This window comes from Piliocolobus tephrosceles, chromosome 5 (genome assembly GCF_002776525.5).
Source record: "Piliocolobus tephrosceles isolate RC106 chromosome 5, ASM277652v3, whole genome shotgun sequence".
Taxonomy (NCBI): domain Eukaryota; kingdom Metazoa; phylum Chordata; class Mammalia; order Primates; family Cercopithecidae; genus Piliocolobus; species Piliocolobus tephrosceles.
In genome coordinates this window covers 157,948,361-157,973,231 of record NC_045438.1, presented here as the reverse complement: position 1 = coordinate 157,973,231, position 24,871 = coordinate 157,948,361, and the positions used below count along the sequence as shown (strand labels likewise).

The following is a 24,871-nucleotide window of genomic DNA, read 5'->3' as shown; positions in this document are numbered from 1 at the left end:
GCTAGTTTTTTGTATTTTTTAGTAGAGACGAGGTTTCACCGTGTTAGCCAGGATGGTCTCAATCTCCTGACCTCGTGATCTGCCCACCTCGGCCTCCCGAAGTGCTGGGATTACAGGCTTGAGCCACCGCGCCCGGCCAAAAAAATTATGACATTTTTCTAAGGGACCTGAATCATACGGGCCTTGAATGAATTATACATAATAATTTTTTTTTGGACAGAGTTTTGCTCTTATCACCCAGGCTGGAGTGCAGTAACCTTTACCTCCCAGGTTCTAGTGATTCTCAACTCGCTGCAACCTTTACCTCCCGGGTTCTAGTGATTCTCCTGCCTCATCCTCCAGAGTAGCTGGGATTACAGGCAGGCACCACCACGCCCGGCTAATTTTTTGTATTATTAGTACAGACAGGGATTCACCATGTTGGCCAGGCTGGTCTTGAGCTTCTTACCTCAGGTAATCCACCCGCCTCGGCCTCCCAAAGTGCTGGGATTACAGGCCCGAGCCACCACAGCCAGCAATAATTTTCATAGTCAAGTTTGCTGTTGTGTTAAAAAACAAACAAACAAACAAAAAACCAGAATTAGTTGTTTTGTCTTTTATTTTGTTTTGTTTTAGAGGCAGAATCTCACTATGTTGCCCAGACTTATCTTGAACCACTGGCCTCAAGCAGTCTCCCAGCTCCGCCAAATTTTACAGTGTTACTCCTTGTCTATTGTTTCAGCCGTAGGCACCTGGACTTGGAAAACCACGAGAAGCTGGCCAGCCCTTCCTTTTGCCTTTATGCAAAGCAATGGTAAACATCAGAAGCAAATTTAGAATCAATCTTATTTTCCAGTGTCTCCAGAGATTTGATCGTTTTGCTTATGTGGCTTATGGCAATACTTATCTCCAATGTCTGATTAAAAAAAAAATCATCTAATCCTTTGTGCAACAGTTTACATCTAATTTTTCTTGTTCTGAGATGTAGACAGCTATTGAGAACTGATCTTTGCACAGTACATTTTTCCTATTCTTAGTCATTATCCTTAGGTGAAGCAACATGGTGCCATTCAGTTATTCAGCAAATTCTCACATCTTCCATGTGCCATGCATTGTTAGAGGTTTTGAGCCTAGAACCATGAAAACAAAAGACAAAAATCTCTGCCCTTGTGGACTTTGTATTCCAGAGGAGAGAAAATAAACAAGGTAAGTAAAATATATAGTATGGCAGATAATGAATGGTATGGGCTGAAGGAAAAACATAAACAAAGAAGTCAGGAAGTACTGAGAGGGAGGGTGGTTTGCAGTTGAGATAAGGATGTCTCCAAGGATATGGTGGCATCTGCATTACCAGAGAAACATTCCAGGAGAGAAACCAGTGAGTGCAAAGGCCCTGAGGCAGAAGCAGGGCTGGCTTGTGTGGTAGGCATGAGTGTGCTAAGGACAGAGGAGCAACAGAGGAGGCCAGAGGGAAATGGAGAAGTGAAGGGAGTTGGGGGGTGGAGCTGTTGGCACCAAAGGGAGATGTTATAAAGACCTTAGCTTGGCCAGTCACTGTGGCTCACACCTGTAATCCCGGCACTTTGCAAAGCCGAGGCAGGTGGATCACCTGAGGTCAGGAGTTCGAGACCAGCCTAGCCAACATGGAGAAACCCCATCTCTACTAAAAATACAAAAATTAGCCGGGCGTGGTGGCAGGCACCTGTGGAGGCTGAGGCAGGAGAATCGCTTGAACCCAGGAGGTGGAGGTTGCAGTGAGCCGAGATCACACCACTGCACTGCAGTCTGGGCAACAAGAGTGAAACTCCATCAAAAAAACAAAAACAAAAAGAAAAAAAACAAAACAAAAAAACCCTCAGCTTTTCCTCTGAGTGAGAGCAGAGACTTTGGAGGGGCTTGAGTCAAGCAATGGCGCAATCTGCTTCATATCTTAACAGAGTCACCTTGGCTGCTCGGTCAGGGCAGGGGGACAAGTGTGGAGGCAGCAAAACCAGTTTGGAGGCTGTGGCCAACAGCCACATGGCTGAGGTCACCTAGGGAGTGCTTGTGGATGAGCAGGGAAGAGGCCCAAGACTGGACGGGGAGTTCTCCAATGTTTAGAGTCAGGGAAATGAAGGACACCAACAAAGCTCACCTAAAAGAGGAGTAGCCGGAGAAGGAGGGGAACTGCTGAGCGTGGACTCTGGAAGCCACAGCTCCATGAAGAGAAAGTGAACAGCTCTGTCAAATGCTGCTGCTGGGTGGAGCTCCCTGAAGACAGAGGGAACCCTTGGTTTTCACCATGTAGAGGTCAGTGGATGTGGTGGAAAGCCTGCAGGGAGGTTAGAATCAGGGAGCCCTACCGTTTTAGCCAAACTCATTACATAAAACCTAGGCGCTGCTAAGCAATTTACTCACCCCTTTGATCCTCAGCGGTCTCATTAGTAATACAGATGGAATGATTCCTACCTCAGGCTGGTGAGCTCTTAAAGAGACAATGTTAGGAAAGAGCCTGTATTCATTTGCTAGGCCCCCCTTAACAAAATGCAACCGACTTTAATCGCAAACATTTATTTTTCTCACAGTTCCCGAGGCTGGAAGTCCAAGATGGAGGTTTCTGGTGAGGCCTTTCTTCCTAGCTCGTAGACAGCCACCTTCTCTCTGTGTCCTCACATGGCCTTTCTTTTGTGTCCAAGCTGAGAGAGAGGACTCTGTAGGGAATCTCCCTCTTCTTGTAAGGACACCGGTCCTATCAGACTGGGGCTCCACTCTTGTGACCTCATTTAATTTATTTATGTCCTTAAAGGCCCTGATTCCAAATATAGTCACATTGAGGATCATGGCTTCATAATCCTGTGACTGTGGGGAGAGGACATATTTCAGTCCATAACAAAGCCCTTAGTGTGTTTTAGTGCTCAAAACTGTTCATTCATACCTCGGTTACTGCATTATTATTGCCTACGATATTACCACTTCAGGGTTTTTGTTATTTTTTACAATATAGAGCACAACATATAATAAACTACACATACAAATTCTCATTGAGAAATTACACAAAATATATCTATTGTGTCTAACAAGGTTTAATTAGCATCTTGAAAAGAACCTAAGTTTTTAAGGAAAAAGTTAGCCAATACTGCCATCTATTGGAATGTTGGTCAAAGCTCATGTGTTGGACTTAATTCTTTGTCAATATCTTTTCTTTTCTTTCTTTCTCCTTCCTTCCTTCCTTCCTTCCTTCCTTCCTTCCTTCCTTCCTTCCTTCCTTCCTTCCTTCCTTCTTTCCTTTTCTTTTCTTTCTTTCTTTTTCTCTAAGACGGAGCCTTGCTCTGTTACCCACGCTGGAGTGCGGTGGCGCGATCTTGGCTCACTGCAACCTCCGCCTCCTGAGTTCAAGCGATTCTCCTGCCTCAGCCTCCTGAGTAGCTGGAATTACAGGCACGTGCCACCACGCCCGGCTAATTTTTGTATTTTTAGTAGAGACGGGGTTCACCGTGTTAGTCGTGCTGGTTTGGAACTCCTGACCTCATGATCCGCCTGCCTAGGCCTCCCGAAGTACTGGAATTACAGGCGTGAGCCACCGCGCCCAGCCCTTTGTCAACATCTTATATGTTGCTGTGATCATTTTCTTCCTTAGTAAGTGTAAAACTGGATGATTTTGTTTTCAATTTAATCCTACAATAAGTATTCTAAGAAATACACAAAGATTCTACTAGGACAGAATGAGTCTTTTCCTACTTCCGACATTCATTCTAAATTTCGCAAATGCAAGTTGTGGAAAGAGAGACATTGATGGAAACATTTCTACTTTTGGAGACAAATTCTCATTCGCATGAGTTTTATTTCTCAATTATAAGTTATTTGGCATTCTGGCTCACCTAATCCATGAAGCAAGAGGGTTACTTTCGGAAGCCTACTAGAGGAAAATGAAAGTTTCAGATCTGAAGCTAGCAAATGCTCACCTGCTGGTGATGAGGAACAAGTTCTACTATGATAGAGTTGGTTAGAAGGCTATGCAGCCAGGAAAAGGTGCTCAGCTTCATGAAAGAAGTGCAACAGACATTGGAATGTGCTGCCTTAATGATGCTGTTGTTAGGACACTCAATAGGCATTCTTTTACTTTGCTGGGAGTAGTGGAAGATGGTATAGCTTCTCTGTGAAATCGATCCAAATACATACAAGCACGCCTTTAAACCTAGTGATTCCACTTGTTGGAATTTATCCTACAGATGGAGTTGCAAGTGTGTGAAATGATGGGTTTGTATATTGTGCCTTTTTTTTTTATAATAGCAAAGACTGGAAACAATCTAAATGCTATCAGTAAGACACGTTTAAATAAATGATGGTTCAGTCGTATAAAGGAATAACATTCAGTCATTACAAGGAATGAGACAGTTCTCTATGTTCTCTACAGATTAATTTCCAGGACATATTGCTAAGGAAGAAAGCAAGGTGTAGTATACACATCTGTTAAGAATTGTATTTTACTGTATTATACCATACCTTACATCTTTAATAGAACATAACTTATCTCATCTGTATTTTGTAATTTGTTTTTATAAAACTGCCTATAAATAGAAGAATTTTATTATCTCTTTCATGTCTACAGCTTCTACATTTATGTCCCCTCTTAGTATTTTGGAGAGACAGTGTCTTACTATGTTGTCTAGACCAGTTTCAAACTCCTGGGCTCCAGTGATCCTTCTGCCTCAGCCTCCCAAAGCATTGGAACTACAGGTGTGAGCCAGCACGCCTGGCCTCTCTTACATTCCTCTTTGTTTTTTTCGTTTTTGTTCTTGTTTTTTTGTTTTTTGAGGCAGAGTCTCTCTCTGTGGCCCAGGCTGGAGTGCAGTGGCTTGATCTTGGCTCACTGCAACCTCTGCCTCCTGGGTTCAAGCCATTCTCCTGCCTCAGCTTCCCAAGTAACTGGGACTACAGGCATGTGCCACCACGCCCAGCCAATTTTTTTTTGTAATTTTAGTGGAGATGGGTTTTCGCCATGTTGACCAGGCTGGCCTCGAACTCCTGACCTCAAGTGATCCTCCTGCCTTGGCCTCCCAAAATATTGGGATTACAGGCATGAGCCACTGCGCCCAGCCCCCTCTTACATTCTTAATATAGTTTGTGTCCTTTCTTTTTTTGCTTTTCCACTCTTGCTCACAGGTTTTTCCATTGTATTAGGCTTTTTAAAGAACTGCTTGTCTTTGTAATGCTCTATGTTATAAATTTTAGTTGTATTTATTTACTTCTGCTGTTAAATTTAGTTTTCATTTTTTGATCTTTGAATTTATTTTGCTGTTGTTTTCTAATTCTAATTTGGATGACTAGCTAATTAAAAAATTTTTTCTAATTCTAATTTGGATGACTAGCTAATTAAAAAATTTTTTTCCCACTTCTTAAATGTCAGCATTTATAGGCTTTCGCGCTATACGTTTCACTCAAAATAGATTTTGTGGAATGCCACAATATTTGACGTGTGACATTTTCACAATTGTCAATTCAAAATGTTTTCTAGTTTTCAATGTGACTTATTTTTTGATCCATGGCTATATCATTTGTTTTGACTATTACATTTTTTGTTAAGGTATAATTGACAAATAAAAATTGCATATGTTTAAAAAAAATTGTATTTTGCTTCAAGTAACAGTGAGCTTGTTATGGTGTTTAAGCTGTTTTAACTGCTTAAAACAACAACAACAACAAAAACAGATATAGACAGGGCCATGGCTTACAAGGGAACTCCATCATTCTCAGGACCTCATTTCCTCCATCTTGTTGCTCTACCATCCCAAATGGGCTGTTTCACGGTCCAAGAAGGCTGCTTAAGTTCCATTCATCAAGTCCACATCCCAGCCAGCAGAAAGGCAAAAGATCTGACAAATGTTACATTCTAGTATCTTCCACTCCAGTCTCTAAAACTTAGTTACATAGCCTACATTATTAGCTAACAGAAAGGCTGAGAAATGCAGGTTTTTGCTGGACAGCAATGAGAGTAGCTTCAAATACATTTGGAGTACTGTTATAAAAAGAGTGAGGAGATCAGACGCAGTGGCTCACGCCTGTAATCCCATCACTTTGGGAGGCCAAAGTCAAAAGATCCCTTAGGTCCAGGAGTTTGAGACCAGTCTGGGCAACATGGCGAAACTCTGTCTCTACAAAAATTTGAAAATTAGCCAGGTGGTGCGTGCCTGTAGTCCCAGCTACTCAGGAGGCTGAGGCAAGAGGTCAAGGCTGTGCTGAGCCGTTGTTCATGCCACTGCACTCCAGTCTGGGTGACAGAGCAAAACCCCATGTCAAAAAAGAAAAGAAAAAGAAAGAAAGTGGGAGAATGGATGTTAAGACAGGCAACTTGCTGTCTCTTATGCTAACATTTATGTGATGAGGAGATTATATAATATGTATATGTTAAGAAAAGTTTGGGATGTCTAGAAATACACAAGTACCTAGTAACAGTATGTATAGGTGACTTTGGGAAGATCTGATGACTAGGGGAAAGGGGAGGAACAGAGACAAGCTTTGCAACTTACCATTTTGCCTTTTGAATTTTGTATTATGGCCATGTATTTTTTAAAGAAAAAAAATTACATGCAAAAACTAGCATTTGATGTTAAGATTTTCCAACTGGATCTTCTTTGTGACTAAACCTTTCCCTCCCCTGCAGCTTTACTGAGGTATAATTGACAACTAAAAGTTGTATATATTCAAAGTGTACAATGCGATGTTTTGATAGACGTGTATCTTGTGAGGTGAGAGATCATAATCAAGCTAATTCACACATCCATCACCTCACACAGTTACCATTTGTATATGTGTGTGGTGAGAACATTGAAGCTTTTTCTTTTTCTTTTTTTTCGAAATAGAGTCTTGCTCTGTCTCCCAGGCTAGAGTGCAATGGCGCTATCTCGGCTGACTGCAACCTCCACCTCCCGGGTTCAAGTGATTCTCCTGCCTCAGCCTCCTGAGTAGCTGAGATTACAGGCATGCACCATCATGCTGGGCTAATTTTTGTATTTTTAGTAGAGACGGGTTTGCCATGTTGGCCAGGCTGGTCTCGAACTCCTGACCTCAGGTAATCCGCCCGCCTCGGCCTCCCAAAGTACTAGGATTACAGGCATGAGCCACTGCACCTGGCCACATTTAAGCTTTTTAACTAAAAGTTTCTTGGGAGAATAAAGTGGAGGGCAGTAAAATCCCTCTAGTGGAAGAAAATACCTGGACAATATGAGCTGTGTTCATTATGACCACTGGGAAGATGAGTTTCACCCTTCATGTGACTATGGTGAGAACATGTTTCTCAACTGAGACAAGATTTCAGGAAAGTTTGCAAGAACTGAGAGAAAATGGAAGAAAATGAAATATTTGTTCTTCAGAGTCACTAATTTTATTATATGCCTGCACTCTGTCACTTACGCCAATAAATTTACAAATGCAAAGTACACATTTGATTCTAGCATGGTAGGTAGCACACACCTGTGGTCCTAGATACTCAGGAGGGTGAGTAGCTAGGACTACAGGTGTGTACTACCACACTTGAACTCAGGAGTTCAAGGCCAGCCTGGATAACACAAGGAGACCCTCTCTTTACACACACACACACACACATACACAGACACAAACACACACATTCAAACATTGGAATCAGATGTCCTGGACAAAATGCTCAAATCAGCTGAACACTTTAGAATGCTTAACTTTTCTTTTTTTTTTTTTTTTTTTTTGAGATAGAGTCTCCCTCTGTCGCCCAGGCTGGAGTGCAGTGGCCCGATCTCCGCTCACTGCAAGCTCCGCCTCCCGGGTTCACACCATTCTCCTGCCTCAGCCTCCCAAGTAGCTGGGACTACAGGCGCCCGCCGCCACGCCCGGGTAATTTTTTACATTTTTAGTAGAGATGGGGTTTCACCGTGTTAGCCAGGATGGTCTTGATCTCCTGACCTCGTGATCCGCCTGGCTCAGCCTCCCAAAGTACTGAGATTACAGGCGTGTGCGCCCAGCCTGGAATGCTTAACTTTTCTTTCCTGCAATAAGACGATTGGGAAGTTGAGAGGTGTGGCCAGGGTGTCAGCTCCGTGCCTGGTAGAGACAGGTCACATGAGCTTTGAGCCCTGGCTTGTGGATTGTGTTGTGCTTGGACTGGCCTGTTGCGCCATCTGCTTGCTTCTGCCTGAAATTCCTGTAACGCAAGATAAAACCTCTCATTCTGCAATTTACCGATAAACCTTATAAAATCTGAGGCTAAGGCTTGTGAAACAGGCTTGTGAAATGGCAAACCCTAGAAAGTCAGAGAGCCGGCATGTGGCAGTTCAGCAGTGGCTGTGGGAACTAGAACGAAAGGGAGTGAGGAAAGAGAGTGCAAGCTGGAAGGTGATCACAGGGGAGGAGGATCTCTGGACTATGGGGAATGACAGGCAGCTTGAGGCCCTGAGATGAAAGACACTCCCTTTAAGAAAAACATCTGTGACTCAGAGCCACAAGGTGTGTCAGGAGAAAGTTCTGATGAAACTGCATTCCAGTCCTGGAGGAATACCCATTGCCATTGAAGTGCAAGTTCTAAAATGATGTAGGACTAATAATTAAGGCAACACTAGTAGTGGACGGTGGCCCAGAGAGCTTTCCCTAGCTTCTTTAATTTTCTTCTCTCCACAGCTTACATAAGCAAATATTCACCCAGAGTAGAGAATGTTGAGACATTTAGCATTACGTATTAGTCTGTTCTCAGAGACTGTGTAATTTATGAAGAGAGGTTTAATTGACTCAGTTCTGTAGGCTGTACAGGAAGCATGGCTGGGGAGGCCTCAGGACACTTACAGTCATGGCACAAGGCAAAGGGGAAGCAAGCACACCTTCACACGGCAACAGGAGAGAGAGTGAAGGCAGAAGTGCTACACACTTTAAAACCACCAGATCTCATGAGAACTCACTCACTATCATGAGGACAGCAAGGGGGCAATTCTCCCTCATGAGCCAATCACCTCCCACCAGGTCCCTCCCGCAACATTAGGAATTACAATTTGCATGAGATTTGTGTGGGGACATGGAGCCAAACCATATCACATTGATCAACCTACATAGTAAATGTTTTTCTTAATCTAAATGTATACTAAGTTAGTGTTTTATCAATTTAAAATCCATCTTGACAAAGATTTTTCAATTTCCTTTTTTTTTTTTTGAGACAGAGTCTCACTCTTGTCCCCCAGGCTGGAGGGTAGTAGCACGATCTTGGCTCACTGCAATCTCTGCCTCCCAGGTTCAAGCAATTCTCCTGCCTCAGCTTTCTGAGTAGCTGGGATTATAGGCGCCCGCCACCATGCCCGGCTAATTTTTTTGTATTTTTAGTAGAGACAGGGTTTCACCATGTTGGCCAGGCTGGTTTCAAACTCCTGACCTCAAGTGATCCGTCCACCTCGGCCTCCCAAAGTACTAGGATTACAGACGTGAACCACCATGCCCAGCCCACAATTTCTTATGCAAAACATATACAATCATCCATCAGTATCTGCAGGGGACTGGTTCCAGGTCCCCCTGCAGATACCAAAATCACAGATGCTCAGGATTCTGATCTAAAACAGGGTAGTATTTGCATATAACCCACACACATCCTCCTGTATACTTTAAATCATCTCTAGATTACTTATAATACCTAGTACAAGGTAAAGACTATGTAAATAGTTGTTATACTGTATTTAAAAAAATAATTTCCACTTTTATTTTAGATTCAGGTTGTACGTATGCAGGTTAGTTATGTAAGTGTATTGCATGATGCTGAAGTTTGGAGTTCAGCTGATCCCACCACTCAGCTAGTGAGCATAATTATGCTGTATACAGTTTAGGAAATGATAACAAGAAAAAAGTCTATACATGTTCCATACAGACATGATCATCCTTTCCCCCACCCCTTGATTTTTTATGGAATTCATGAATGTTGCTTGAATCCATGAATGTGGAACCCATGGATATGGATGGCCGAGTGCACCTACATTATGACCTGGCAATTCCGTGCCTAGGTTACTCACCCAGGAGAAATAAAAGCATATGTCCTCAAAGAGGCTTGCTCAAAAATGTCCATAGCTTTATTCATAAATAAATAAAAGCTGAAAACAACCAATAGGAGAACGAATAAACTAACTGTAGCAAATTCAGACAATGAAATACTACACAATAAAAAAGGAAGGAACTGGCTGGGCGCAGTGGCTCACACCTGTAATCCCAGCACATTGGGAGGCTGAGGTGGGTGGATCACCTGGGGTCGAGAGTTCGAGACCAGCCTGGTCAACATGGTAAAACCCCCTCTCTACTAAAAATACAAAAATCAGTCAGGTGTGGTGGCACACACCTGCAATCCCAGCTACTCAAGAGGCTGAGGCAGAAGAATCTCTTTTTTTTTTCTTTTTTTTTTTTGAGAAGGAGTCTCGCTCTGTCACCCAGGCTGGAGTGCTGTGGCCGGATCTCAGCTCACTGCAAGCTCCGCCTCCCGGGTTCACGCCATTCTCCTGCCTCAGCCTCCGGGGTAGCTGGGACTACAGGCGCCGCCACCTCGCCCGGCTAGTTTTCTGTAGTTTTTAGTAGAGACGGGGTTTCACCGTGTTCGCCAGGATGGTCTCGATCTCCTGACCTCGTGATCCGCCCGTCTCGGCCTCCCAAAGTGCTGGGATTACAGGCTTGAGCCACCGCGCCCGGCCTGAAGAATCTCTTGAACCCGGGAGGCAGAGGTTGCAGTGAGCTGAGATCGCGCCATTGCACTCCAGCCTGGGTAACAGAGTGAGACTTCGTCTCAAAAAAAAAAAAGGGAGGAACCATTGATACATACAACATCACGATGAATTCCAAAAATGCTGGGCTGAGTGGAAGAAGCCTTACACAAGAAAGCACATACTGTTTATATATATCATCCCAGAACAAGCAAAACCAACCTATGGACTAATCTAAGGTGGGGGCAGGGGAATCCAGAGAAAGGGTTACCTTTGGGAGTTGGGCCATGGGGTGGGGACCAGCTATGCAGGGGAGCTTTCAAGGCAGTCTTAATGTACTGGATCTCACCAGGGGTTTGCCTTGCTCGCATACATGGCCCTCCTTGCATTTATGGTACTTAAATTTTACCTCAAAAGAAAAAAAAAAAAAAAACCAATATTGAACTCTAATAAAAGATATGCATGTTGGAACATGTGGGGAGAAGTGTATTGCTGCCTGCAGCATACTTAGAAATGCATTAAAAAGACAAGATGCTTTGGGAGGCCAAGGCGGGAGGATCACCTGAGGTCAAGAGTTCGATACTAGTCTGGCCAACATGGTAAGACCCCGTCTCTACTAAAAATACAAAAATTAGCTGGACATGGTGGTGCACGCCTGTAATCCCGTCTACTCAAGAGGCTGGGGCAGGAGAATCACTTGAGCCTGGGAGACAGAGTTTGCAGTGAGCTGAGATCGTACCACTGCACTCCAGCCTAGGCCACAGAGTGAGGCTCCATCTCAAAAAAATAAAAATTAAAAAAAATAAAGACAAGATGGATTGGTGGGTGGATAAAGAGCTTGATAAATGGATAAATAGTAAAAGAAGTACAGTAGAATGTTTATTGTTGAATCTAGCTGGTGAGCATATGGTGTTCACGGTACAGTTCCTTCAATTCTGAGATATGCTTGAAAGGTTTTATAATAAAACGTTGAAAAATTTGGATATTGAATTAGAATTAGGAGTTCTAACAAAGAGCTTGTGCTATAACTTACATATTTCTGAAGGAGGTATTCCCGTGAGGCTGGGGCAGTGGGAAGGGAGAGAAGTTGCAAGGAGAAAAATCTGTCAGTAATGGAAGGTTCTTTTATTGTGTTTGTATCCCAAACACTGGCATATCATAGCGCTTCAATAAATCTTTTAGAGTGAATGAAATGAATAAGACATTCCTCAACCGAGGACTGCAGAAGGTGTAAAGGAATGATGATTCTGACATGAATATTACAGAAAACCCCATGAGGGTATATACTTAGACCAAAGAATAAACAAATGTCTGAAATTATCAGACTTTAAAACTCATTCCAGTGAATGTCTCTAAAGAACCAAAGGGATGAGAAAGAGAAATGTAAAGTCATATCTAAGACTAGCTTTTGGCTTGACACGTGACTCAGTCACCTTTGTATTACCATTGCCATCTTTAAATTAACACTGGAGAAGTATCTAGAAGAACAATTGTGTTTTTTTCAGAAGATGGAGGAAATGAGCATGACTCGTCCCCAAAATGCATTACTTCTCAAATACTTGAGGGGCTATTATCTTTTATAGATTTTTGTTGTTGTTTGTTTGTTTTTTGTTTTTTGTTGTTTTTTTTTTTTTTTGAGACAAAGTCTCACCCTGTCGCCCAGGCTGGAGTGCAATGGCGCAATCTCGGCTCACTGCAACCTCCACCTCCCGGGTTCAAGCGATTCTTCTGCCTCAGCGTCCTGAGTAGCTGGGACTACAGGTGCATGCTACCATGCCTAGCTAATTTTGTTTTTGTAGTTTTTGAAAATCTTTTCACCTGTAGTACATGCAGACCCTGTCTCCATTGATTTTCCTTGGCCTGTTCTCTTTTTTTTTTTTTTAACAATCTTGCTCCATTGCCCAGGCTGGAGTGCAGTAGCATGAACTTGGCTCACTGCAACCTCCACTTCCCAGGTTCAAGCTATTCTCAGGTCTCAGCCACCCGAGTAACTGGGATTACAAGTGTGTGCTACCACACCTGGCTAACTTTTGTGTTTTTAGTAGAGATGGGGTTTCACCATATTGACCAGGCTGGTCTTGAACTCCTGACCTCATGATCCACCCGCCTCGGCCTTCTAAAATGCTGGGATTACAGGCATGAGCCACAGTGCCTAGCCTCTTTTGTAGGTTTCTATGTAGGTAACATAAAGACTCTGCCAAGCAGTTAAAGCTCTTTAATTGTTCACCATTCTGGGCACTTAGGGTTGTGCTCTTTCTTGGTTTTGGAATAGCTTATGCTTGCCTCTTTAATGACAGAGTAGAATTCTACTGTATAAGAGATCCTGGGCCTGGCACAGTGGCTCACACCTGTAATCCCAGCACTTTGGGAGGCCGAGGTGGGCGGATCACCTGAGGTCAGGAGTTCAAGACCAGCCTGGGCAACATGGTGAAACCCCATCTCTACTAAAAATACAAAAAATTAGCCAGGCATGGTGTTGGGTGCCTGTAGTCCCAGCTACTTGGGAGGCTGAGGCAGGAGAATCGCTTGAACCTGGGAGGTTGCAGTGAGCCGAGATCGCGCCATTGCACTCCAGCCAGGGAAACAAGAGTGAAACTCTAGAGAGATCCTGGGGAACAAGGGTGACTCCCTTTACCAGGGCAAGAGGCGTACCCAGGGACAGTGGACTGGGGTAACTCAGAAAACCAAGACGAAATTTTTTCCCCTAGAAAAATCTCAAATTTTTCTTTGTTTTAGCTGATTTCTGGTTTGACACTCCACAAGCAAAGTTAATTTTTAGGAATTTCTTAAGTTTAAGGAGTATGTATTAGCACTGACCATGTGTCCCGCATTTTTGATGTATCAGGAAACAAGAAGGGCTCAGCTCTTCCTTGTCTGTCTTCACAATCAAGGCCATGTACTGTTTCCTGCCTTTTTTAAAAAGTAAGCTCAATTAGAAAAGTTGAAAAATGGCACACAAACAGCCAGATACCCCTCATGTGGATTTAACAACTGTTATTATTTCATCATGTTTGCTTATCTCTTGATAGGTAGGTAGGTAGATAAATAGATAGTAGATAGCATATTTTTTTCTAGGCCATTTGAAAGTAAGTTGCAGAGGATATGATGTATCATGCTGATACACTTCAGAATGTGTCCCCTCAAAATATATATCAAGGCTAGATTTTGAAGAGAGAAGTGGTGATGTTCTTTTTTTTTTTTTTCTTTTTTTTTTTTAAGCTTGACTGGGTCATTGAGAGAGATTATGTTCTGGGCATAGTATTGAAAGAAGGTAGGTTGAAGTTCAGGTAGCTGTGGAGCCTGCAAGTTTTTTGTATTTTTGTGTTTTTGAGACAGGGTCTTGCTGTGTCCCCCAAGCTGGTGTGCAGTGGTGCGATTGCCACTCACAGCAGCCTTGACCTCTGGGGCCCAAGCCATCCTCCCACCTCAGCCTCTGGAGTAGCTGGAACTACAGGCATGCACCACCATGCCCAGCTAATATCAGCCTGCAGTTTTGACCTGGACTTGGATTTTATAACTGGCTCAACAAAATGATACCCATTATTAGTCTGTTTGGGCTACTATGGCAAAAATACACGAAACTGGGTGTCTTTTAAACAGAAATTTATTTCTCACAGTTCTGAAGGCTGGGAAGTCCCAGATCAATACCTCAGCTGACTCAGTGTCTGATGAGTGCCTGTTTCTCGGCTCATAGACAGCCATCTTCTCCCTGTGTCCTCACATGGTGGAAGAGGCAAGGGAGCTCTCTGCAGTCTCTTTGTAAGGGCACTAATCCCACTCACAGGTGCTCCACCCTCATCACCTCCCAAAGGCCCCATCTGCTAATACTATCACCTTGGGAATTAGAATACCAGTGTATGAATTTGGAGGGGACATAAGCATTCAGTGCATTGCACCCTTATTTCCAAGGCCCAGGGATAACACTGAGCTTCTCTGTGGGTGAAGCACATTCGGCTATAAAACAGTATCGTAAGATTTTCTTCTCGAGTTAGATTTGGTACGTAGATAACGACCTTTAACTGTTTGTATCTATGCAGCTTTTATTTCCACCTCCTCCACCCACTGTCTACAATTCTCACAAAGAATTAAGAATAATTTTGCATACCAGCTAATTGGCTGAGCATGCGGTATGCTTTTGACCCATTGAAGTGTCTAAAATACTGTATAGGAACACTGTCACAATTTAAATGAAATTAAATTTCTTGCCCCTCTTCCTCCCCCTGACCATTTAGTCTCTGGGTAGCAACAGAGATCACTAACATAATACAATAGTTAATGAAGGCTTGTTTCAGGGCATTAATTTGATACAAATTGTAAATCTGTTCTCATCAGTTCTGTAAATTGCTTTACTGTAATTACACCATGTATTTGCTCAAATATTGCCAATATTTCCATCTGTTTAGTGTATGGTATTATGATTTCAAAATTGATTCTAGATTTAGTCCAATATTTTTTAGAATGTATCTTTCTATATAAAATTGAATGCAGAAATAATAATATTTTGAGATTAAACAAATTTAAAGGCACCTTCTAGTTAATATAACAGATTTTAGTCACATTGGTACTCTTTAATGTTCAGTGTATGTATCCACTACATGAGAAACTCAAGACACAAACAAAATGGTCATATTTACTGCAACACTAAGCAATATGGAACATTAAAAATAATATGTATTCATAAACAAGAGAAAAGATGATATAGCAATGTAAAATTTAGAAGAACATTACAGCTGGACTGTATAGGAAGAGCTTGACTGATTTCTTTCCACAATGCATTTTCATCAAAACTCATACATATTCAGAGACACAATAGCATGCCAGTGAATTCAATGAACTGCCACTGAAACCAAAACATTATTTCCTAGCATCTGTTTGTGGGAATTATGTAAAATACTTAATGCAATGTGTTTTCATTGCAATCCTATTTTTGTTTCCCGACCAGTGAATTTTCATTTAAACCAATATGTTTACCTGAGACCCACATGCATGCATTTATTGGAACTGAAATACAGCTACAGATACAGGCAACACGTCTGAGACCAAACCAATGCATTTTGATGCAACTCAGCCAATTTTCCACAACATGTGTTCTGATTCTCTAGGGATATAAAGCCCCATATAATGGTAAATGCACTGAATTGTGATGACGAAGAGGGGAAACTGATGTCTGAATTGTAAAGAAATACAAGAGCCTCAACTCGCTGGAAACCTTGCCACCAAAAGTGTGCTTCAGGGACCAGCAGCACTGGTGTCACCCGGAAGCTTGTCAGAAAGATGGAATTTCGGCCCCACTCTAGACCTACTGATTCAGAATCCAAATTTTAACACGATCCCCAAGCGATTTGTTTCCACAGTAAAATTTGAAAAACAGTGTTTTAGAGCAAACTCCTAAATGGTCAGAGTTAACTTTAGGGTAATACTCAAAGTTTTCTGAGATGGAATGCACAGCATGGCGACTACAGTTAATAATAATGCATTGTATACTTGATGAATATGTTAATTCATCAAGTTAATTACTACAAATTGGTCGTAATAATCCTTTCACAATGTATACTTATATCAAAACATTACACTGTGCACTTCGAATATATATATACTTGTTATTTGTCAATTATACCTCAGTGAACCAGAAAAACAGTTTTCTGCAGCAAGCAGAGAGTTTCTGCAGTGGACAGAGAGTTTGGTAAAAACAAAAGTTGAAACTAGCTTGCTTTATATGCAGAAGCAACCCCAACCCCTTTTTCTTTTATGGGACATGTGATACATGAATTTATTTTTCTTGTGAACACTCGAAGAATTCAGAAGTCTGCTGAGCATCCTCTTCATTTTTATTAATTAATTAATTTCTTTTAGAAATGGAGTCTCACTCCATTGCCTAGGCTGGAGTGCAGTGGCACAATCATAGCTCACTGTAGCCTCAAACTCCTGGGCTCAAGCAATCCTCGTGCCTCAGCCTCCCAAGAACCTAGGATGACAGGGCTACATGCAGCATCACACCTGGCTAATATTTCCATTTTTTTTATAGAGGCAGGGTTTTGCTATGTTGCCCCGGCTAGTCTCGAGCTCCTCACCTCAAGCAATTATCCCGCCTCGGCCTCCCAAAGTGCTGGGATTACAGGCATGAGTCACATGCCTGGACCTTCTTTTACCAAAGTTTCCATCAATACTTTCACTTCCCTTTAGTTTCTTTTCTATGAATTTATGTACGTATTATATATATGCAAACATTTAAAAAAATTAACTGGATATATTAATATATTGTTACATATTATATATATATATATATTTTTCATTTATCTACATGTTCCTGAGATCTTTCTTTGTCTGCCTCTGTTGTTCAACTTCAATCTATAACCAACTGCATGGTTTTCCGTAGTATGGACACATCATAATTTCTATAGCCAGTTTCCTATTTATGAACATTTGGATTATTTTTGCTTCTATTAGAAACAATGCCTTAGGACTATAAGATTCTGGCTCTCCCTGAACTGCTCCTAGGATCAGGGCTTGAGATATTTTGCAGACCCTGTACTTGATGGACCAGCTGGCCCCACTCAGATCAATAAACTGGCTCATCTGATCTTACGGCCCCCACGTAGGAACTCACTGAACACAACAAGACGGCTCCGACTCCCTACGATTTCATCTCTGATGAGTCAGCACTCCTGGCTCGCTGGCTTCCCCACACCCACCAAGTTATCCTTAAAAACTCTGCTACCTGAATGCTTGGGGAGACTAATTTGAGTACTAATCAAACTCCGGTCTCCTGCAAAATAAAAATGAAAAACTATGCCATGTGAACATTCTTGAACATCTATCTTTTTGAGAATTTCTTTAGATTATATTCCCAGAAATGGAATTTTAGGGACAAGAGAGAGAGAGAAAAGCCTATAGTAATAGGCTCTCGCTCAGTAATAATCAAATGTAAATTACACAATAGAGCCCTTTCCCTTCTTCAGGTTGGCAAAAATGAAAAAGAATGATGCACTTGTGGTAGGTGTATGAATTGGTAAAGCCTTCTAGGAAGAAAGTTTAGCAACAGCCAATCAAAAGCTTTAATGTTCAGTAAGGTGAAGTGCAGGCTGCTTCCGGGGCTGGTGGGGTTTGCCTCAGAGGGGAGGATGTGGAGCCCCAGAAGGCCTAAGTCCCATGCGTTACAGCTCGCAAACAAACCTGCTTTATTCCATGGGCCGTTTCCTTCAGGCAGGCAAGCCCCAGAGGGATAGTGAGAACTTGCTCCAGTGTCAGCAACCCCACGGCACCCACACTTCCACTCCCTCTTCCCGCGGGCTCCTTGTCACCCGGGCTAGCCTGTAGCTCACCTCTCTCTCCTGTCAGAGTGGCTTTACTTGAGTTATCCTACTGCCCTCCCAGCGCCTGGCCTTACTGGGGCTGCTCTGGGCCATTTTGCCAGGGATCCTGATGTTGATTTGTAGGGAACAGGGGTTGAGTGAGAGGGCCCTACCCCCCGCTCCCCAAAAAAATGTCCTGCTCTCCTTATGTACACGGCCCACCTCCTCTCCAGGATCGGGGTCCCTACACTGAACACTGAGGTGGCTTTTGCTCAGCTACTCTCCAAGACAGCATGAGCCTATTTTGCCTATATTGGCAAGAGTTACGGAGCTGTTCATTCCAGTTATCTTTCACTGGACTAAAAGGATTGGCTTAAAAAATTACTGTACCCGGCCGGGCGCGGTGGCTCAAGCCTGTAATCCTAGCACTTTGGGAGGCCGAGACGGGCGGATCACGAGGTCAGGAGATCGAGACCATCCTGGCTAACACGGTGAAACCCCGTCTCTACTAAAAAATACAAAAAACTAGCTGGGCGAGGTGGCGGGCGCCTGTAGTCCCAGCTACTCTGGAGGCTGAGGCAGGAGAATGGCGTAAACCCGGGAGGCGGAGCTTGCAGTGAGCTGCGATCCGGCCACTGCACTCCAGCCTGGGTGACTGAGCGAGACTCCGCCTCAAAAAAAAAAAAAAATTACTGTACCCTACTGCCATATTGAAAAATATCTATTTCGTCTTCCACCTTGTTTGCTGGTGTGCAACTCCTAAATTCCTTGGAATCTCCAAAGTGATGTCTTTTTTGTGTGCTGATGAGTTGACAGATGGCCAGCAGCCCATCGGTCGCTTCAGAACAGAGACTAGTCATGGGAAAGGCTAAGGCATGGTTGGAGGGTTGGGGCCTTCAGCCTCATCCCCTGGCCTCTGGGAAGGGAAGAGGGGCTGAAGGTAAAGTTGATCACCAATGACCAGTAGTTTAATCAATCACACCTACATAATAAAACCTCCATCAAAACCCAAAAGGACCGGGTTTGGAGACCTTCTGGGTAGCTGACCACATGGAGGTTCCTGGAGGGTGGGGTGCCTGGGGAGGACATGGAAACTGCTCTGCCTTCCCCCACACTTTACCCTATGCATCTATTAATCTTTATCCTTTGTAATATCCTTTATAATAAATCGGAGTTTGCCTGAGCTCTGTGAGCTGCTCTAGCATATTAATCAAACCCAAGGAGAGGCCACAGGAGGGGCCCCAGGACCCCTGATTTATAGCCAGTTGATCAGATGCACGGATAAAACCACCTGGAGCTTGCAATTGGCATCAGGAGTGAGGGGTGGTATTGCAGACTGAGCCCTCAACCTGTGCCTTCTTACACTACCTCTAGGTAGCTAGTGTCTGAATTGAATTGAATTGGAGGAGTCTCGGCTAGAGTCCACGGCAGAATTGTTTGCTTCTTGGTATGTGGGAAGAAAAAAAACCCACACATGTGGTCACAGACGTCTTCTGTGTTGATTGTTGTTGGGTGAGAGAATAGAAGAAACACTATGAGTTTGTTGTATGTTTTTCCTCTCAGGTCTGCTGTGCTGAGACTCACGGCAAACCCCAGGAGCCACCTATGATGCGCCAGACACGTAAGCCCCTCCCCCACAGGCGTGGGTGCAGCCAGGGCCGACCGCATTCCAGGGAGCATTTCGTCTGAAAGCCAGGCCAAGCGCCCGCTCTCCAGCGTGAGTCCAGCAGTGCCATGCCTCCCACACCCCTTGCATCACATCTCTGGGAATGCACAGACCTTGCTGTTACACTCTCTCTTCCCACCCTTTATGGGGTGTTTTCTTTAAGTGGCAGAAGTGGGCATGGGTTGGGAGAGGAGCCATGAATTCTAGTTTCTGCCATACTGCAGGTGGATTTGGGGAAGCAGAGAGTCTCCTTTCTGGCCCACACCACAGGGACATTCAGAAGCAGTTGTTAAAGGAGGAGCAGCATCGGCTGGGCCCAGGGAAGGACAAGTAGATGATTGCATGAAGCCAGGTGTGAGAGCAGTTGGAATAAGTTGTTTCACCCATAAATTTATGGTGAGTCTTGTCCATATCGTTTATGGCATATTCTTGTGAATCAGACCCACGTGCTTCTGAAAAGCACACCCTTGTTTCCTGCTCAGCTAACTCTGTCTGATCTCCTGACATATTTGGCAGCTTGGAATTCTAAGCAGAGTTCAAAATTCTAGGCCAAGGCTGGGATTTGGAGGAGAAAAGGGGCCAATTCCAGAGCAAGGGGAAGAATAAAATCTCTCCACTGTGGACACTGAAGTGAGACTGATAATGGCCTATTTATTATCCGCCTGGGGCAGACCCTACAGGCAGGGGCCATGCAGGGGGGAGTTCAAGACCTAGTTCATCAGATTCTTTCCTCCAGGATTGTGGTCTAGGCAACATCAGATGGAAACAAACACTAAGGGCAATCCTGAAAACCAAAAGAAACTGCCAAGGGACAGGTATGAAAGTGTGTGCACCTGTGTGTGCACGTGCTGACATTCAAGGCCACAGTAGGACTTCTTTTTTTCTTTTTTTTTGAGATGGAGTCTTGCTCTGGCGCCCAGGCTGAAGTGCAGTGGCCCGATCTCAGCTCACTGCAAGCTCCGCCTCCCGGGTTCACGCCATTCTCCTGCCTCAGCCTCCCGAGTAGCTGGGACTACAGGCACCCGCCACCTCGCCCGGCTAGTTTTTTGTATTTTTTAGTAGAGACGAGGTTTCACCATGTTAGCCAGGATGGTCTCGATCTCCTGACCTCGTGATCCGCCCGTCTCGGCCTCCCAAAGTGCTAGGATTACAGGCTTGAGCCACCGCGCCCGGCCGGACTTCTTTACTATTACTCAATCTTTTTCTTCTCTATTGGCCATGCCCTTCCGTATGGCTCAGCAAATGTGCAAAGGAATGAATAGTGGGAGATGGAGAGGAAGGAGGTAAAGCCTGGTCCCTGTGTGACTGAGGTTTTTGTTTGTTTTTTATTTTTTATTTTTTTTGAGACAGAATCTTGCTCTGTCGCCAGACTGGAGTGTAGTGGCGCGATCTCGGCTCACTGCAACCTCTGCCTCCTGGGTTCATGCGATTCCACTGCCTCAGCCTCCCAACTAGCTGGGACTACAGGCATGTGCCACCACGCCAGGCTAATTTTTTGTATTTTAGTAGAGACGGGGTTTCACCATGTTGGCCAGGATGGTCTCGATCTCCCAACCTCGTGATCCGCCTGCCTCGGCCTCCCAAAGTGCTGGGATTAAAGGCGTGAGCCACCGCACCCGGCCTTTTGTTTGTTTCTTAAAATGTAATCCACTAAATAAATTCACCTCTGGGACCATGTGAAATGTGACTCAGAAATGGAAAAATTATTTCAGCTCAGGAAATGCCACTGCCTTCCTAGAAATAGCTTGGGCTCAAGTGAAAAAGAGATGGGCTGGCCAGGCGTGGTGGTTTACACCTGTAATCCCAGCACTTTTGGAGGCCGAGGGGGACAGATCATTTCAGATCAGGAGTGAAATGGTGACATGGTGAAACCCGGTCGCTACTAAAAATTCAAAAATTAGCCTGGCATTGTGGCAGACACCTGTAGTCTCAGCTACTCAGAAGGCTGAGGCTGGAGAATCGCTTGAACCCGGAAGATGGAGGCTGCAGTGAGCCAAGATCATGGCACAGCACTCCAGCCTGGGCAACAGAGTGAGACGCCATCTTAAAAAAAGAAAAAGAAAGAAAAAGAAATGGGCAAGACAAAACCAAGATTAAGAATACAAGTTTATTACTTATGAAATGTTAGATTGCAGGAACCAAAGACTTAAGTTTCTCCGGGTAGTAGTGTATATTATCAGGATGAGGTAAGAAACACCAGACCAACAGGGCAGACAGGTCTGATGAAGGAACAGGACCTGAAGGTCATTCTGAATCCAATGGAGCTCTAAGTAGGTCAACTTTTGGCCTCCTCAGACCAACATCCCTTTGTGGTGACTCAAGACCAATTTCTACCTCAGGGTCAGGCTGATTTGGTCAACAACCTCCAGTATGGCTGATTTAGTTTTCAAATTCAGCCACAAGGATCATCTTGAGGAGTGTTTTTTCCAGAGACAGGGTCTTGCCCTGTTGCCTAGGCCGGAGTGCAATGGTGCAATCATAACTCACTGCGGCCTCAATCTCTTGGGCTCAAGTAATCCTCCTGCCTCAGCCTCCTGAGTAGCTGGGACTACAGACGACACACCACCAAGCCCAGCTATTTATTTTATTTTATTTTTGTAGAAATGGATCTCTCTATGTTGCCCAGGCTTGTCTCCAACTCCTGGGCTCAAGTGATCCTCCCACCTTGGCCTCCCAAAGTGCTGGGATTACAGGCATGAGCCACCATGCCCAGCTGATCTTGAGGAGTAGTTCTTTCTTTGTTCTGAAGCCCCATGGCTTCATTTGAATGTATGACTAAGGCTTTTACTTGAATGTATGACTAAGGCCCTGTTAATGGTAACCAGTAAAATGAATTATTACTATTTTTATTATTTTTATGTTTTTTTTTTGAGGCAGAATCTTGCTCTGTCACCTAGGCTGGAGTGCAGTGGCACTATCTCAGCTCACTGCAACCTCCACCTCCTGGGTTCGAGCAATTCTCCTATCTCAGCCTCCTGAGTAGCTGGGATTACAGGCACCTGCCACCATGCCCGGCTAATTTTTTATATTTTTGGTAGAGATGGGGTTTTGCCATGTTGGCCAGGATGGTCTCGATCTCCTGACCTCATGATCCGCCCACCTCGGCCTCCCAAAGTGCTGGGATTATAGGTGTGAGCCACTGTGCTTGGCCAGTGAAATGAATTATTAAACATTGATAACCTTGGTATTGATATATCAAAATTAATTTACTAAAGAGTGTGGTGGCCCACACCTGTAATCCCAGCACTTTGGGAGGCCAAAGTGAGAGGATTTCTTGAGCCCAGGGATTCAAGACCAGCCTGGGCAATAAGGCCAGACCCCATCCCTCCAAAAAAAATAAAAAATAAAAAATAGCCAGGTATGGTGGCGCATGCCTGTGGTCTCGACTGCTTGGGAGGCTGAGGCAAGAGGAATGTTTGAGCCCAGAAGGTTGAGGCTGCAGCAGTGAGCTGTGATCACACCACTGCATTCCAGCTTGGGTAACAGAGTGAAATCCTTTCTCAAAAAAAAAGACTCTGGGTTGCAACTTTCCAAATGTGTTGTGCACTTTTTTTGTTTTCTTTTGTTTTGTTTTCTTGAGACACAGCCTCGCTCCTTGCCCAGGCTGGAGTGCAGTGGCACAATCATTGCTCACTGAAACCTCGACCTCCTGGGCTCAAGTATTCCTCCTGCCTCAGCCTCCCAAGTAGCTGGGACTATAGGAGGGCACCACCATGCCTGGCTAATTAAAAAAAAATTGGGGGGACCGGGCACAGTGGCTCACGCCTATAATCCCAGCACTTTGGGAGGCCGAGGAGGGTGGATCATGAGGTCAAGAGATTGAGACCATCCTGGCCAACCTGGTGAAATCCAGCTCTACCAAAATTACAAAAATTGACTGGGCATGGTGGTGCATGCCTGTAGTCCCAGCTACTCGGGAGGCTGAGGCAGGAGAATCACTTGAAGCTGGGAGGCGGAGGTTGCAGGGAGCCGAAATTGCGCCACTGCACTCCAGCCTGGTGACAGAGCAAGACTCCGTCTCAAAAAAAGAAAAAAAAACTTTTTTTTGGAGAAACAGAGTCTTTCTTTGTTGCCCAGGCTGATCTCAAACTCCTGGGCTCCAGCCATCCTCTCACCTCCCAAAGTGCTGGGATTACAGGCGTGAGCCACCTCCCCCAGCCCTATGCACATTTTCACAAAGATATTTTAAACCCTAGCAGTGGAAAAGGATACTTTTTGACTGGTGACATCCCAGAGCAATCTTGAGTTCTTGTGGTTTTCAATGGATATTGCTGATTTTTGTTTAAATTTTGGTCAAATTTGTTTACATTAAAGGAGCATAGCTTTGTGTTTATTTCAGTTGACTTGGCAACATTGTCTTAAACATGGTATGATACACATAAGCCTATAATTTTTTTTAATTAAGTGAAGTAAAAGCCTGACATTAACACTTTATGTAGGTTTATGTAAGTAATTTATTCTTGAAACTAATGCCTCTTCAAATGGAGGGTTTTGTCTGTTTGTTTATGAGAATTTTAAGTAATTTTCAGTGCCTGAGAATGTTCTCCGTAAAACCTGTAACAAAACACATAATAATGGTTCCAATGAAAATAGTTATCTTAAAGTTGGATTGGATTTGAAATTCTAAATATCCAATGACTTGGGTATCAAAATTTAAGATTTGGTCAAATGTAACTTTTTAGGTGTCTTGTGTATGGTACAAGTTAGAAAGTATTTATGTGCACTACCTGTTTCATTCATCATATCTACCCATATCTATATCATTTAAAATGAATACTTTTAGGTTTATTAAAAAGTAACACTTCCAACAAGCAAATGGAAATTATTTTGTAGTAACTACAAATAGTAGAGAAGTATTATCATAGTGTTATGGGCCATGACCTAGTGGGTTGTTTGCCACTGTTTAATTTCTGCCATTTCCTAGGGGTGAATTGTATCCTGTACTGTTTACAGCCTTATATCCAACTTTTGCAGAGTCAAGAACTTAAAAGCAGCAGGGCTTGGTTGCCCATGCCTGGAATCCCAATATTTTGGGAGGCCGCAGAGGGAGGATCGCTTGAGGCCAGGAGTTCCAGACCACCCTGGGCAACATGGTGAGACCCCATCTCCCCCAAAAAATTAGCTGGACATGCTGGCATGTGCCTATAGTCCCAGCTCCTCAAGAGGCTGAGGTGGGAGGATCACTTGAGCCCAGGAGGTCAAGGCTGCAGTGAGCTATGATCAAACCAATGCACTCTAGCCTGGGGACAGAGTGAGACCGTGTCTCAAAA

The 24,871-nt window shown here is 43.8% G+C and overlaps 2 long non-coding RNA genes across 2 annotated transcripts in view; one reads left to right on the top strand and one right to left on the bottom strand.

The window, feature by feature from the left end:
* The window catches only part of LOC111521770, a 9,941-nt gene extending 7,263 nt beyond the window's left edge, over positions 1-2,678 (bottom strand). The window contains exons 1-2 of the long non-coding RNA XR_002725055.1: positions 2,377-2,678; positions 2,114-2,290 (exon numbers count right to left, since the gene is read on the bottom strand). This is a non-coding gene — a long non-coding RNA (uncharacterized LOC111521770). The remainder of the gene's footprint in view (positions 1-2,113; positions 2,291-2,376) is intronic.
* On the top strand, positions 2,195-24,871 carry LOC111521769. The gene is made up of 4 exons (XR_002725054.1): positions 2,195-2,268; positions 19,499-19,652; positions 20,338-20,416; positions 24,526-24,871. It is a non-coding gene; the product is annotated as an uncharacterized LOC111521769 (long non-coding RNA).